This window comes from Penaeus monodon, chromosome 15 (assembly GCF_015228065.2).
Source record: "Penaeus monodon isolate SGIC_2016 chromosome 15, NSTDA_Pmon_1, whole genome shotgun sequence".
Taxonomy (NCBI): Eukaryota; Metazoa; Arthropoda; class Malacostraca; order Decapoda; family Penaeidae; genus Penaeus; species Penaeus monodon.
In genome coordinates, this window is record NC_051400.1 from 20,154,730 (window position 1) to 20,155,544 (window position 815).

Genomic DNA, 815 nt, shown 5'->3' on the forward strand with positions numbered 1-815 from the left:
GTAAGACATAACAGAGAACTTAGACTCGAACAGGCTGCTTCGCGCGTGAAGCAGGGCCCCCTTGTGGGAGGGCTTCGTTACCCGGAGTGAGGCCATTGGCAGGCGAGGGGAATGGGGGGGCGGGGGGCGGGATCATGTGGTGAAGTGCACTGTCACCGAGGAGCTTAGTGTGGTCCGTGCGTGAGTGACAGCCGGTTGTAACAAAGTTGCGTGGAGACAGTCTACCGTGTCACGTGTCCATATGCTCAGGCTTAGTGATATACATATCCCTGTTACCACTGATAAGATCTAAGCTGCATGCTGTAAACAGTGATTAAGGATCTTCATTCACCGTATGTCAGTTCAAACACTGTCGGAAGTCAAGTAGAGAGGTAAGAGTTGCTTAAGTTACCGCCACCATTACTGCAATACTATGTTCATCAGAAGTCTTTCAAGTGTATCAAGACCGACTGTTCGACAAAGGTCACGTATAGAAACTTGAGCTCGAACTTACGAAATCGTATGTCGTTCAGGTTTCTGGGGTCACGAAGGAGGCGTGTGGTAGGTAGTTGCTTGTCTTCGTCTCCAGGTGACCGAAATAATATGTAAAAGTTCAAGATTCTGCATGAGAGCGCATCAAATTAGTTTCCCGTATTTCGAAATCGTACCTTCTGTATATTCCAGCATTTCACTTTCCAGTTTTATCACTTTGGTTTCCTTAGCGTTTATCTCACATTGAACTACTTCGCATTAAAGACGTATTTTTCTCTCCTTCCAAAATCTGTTTATATAGTGTTCTCCTCAGTAATCTCTTTGTCATTTACTCCTCAGTAATC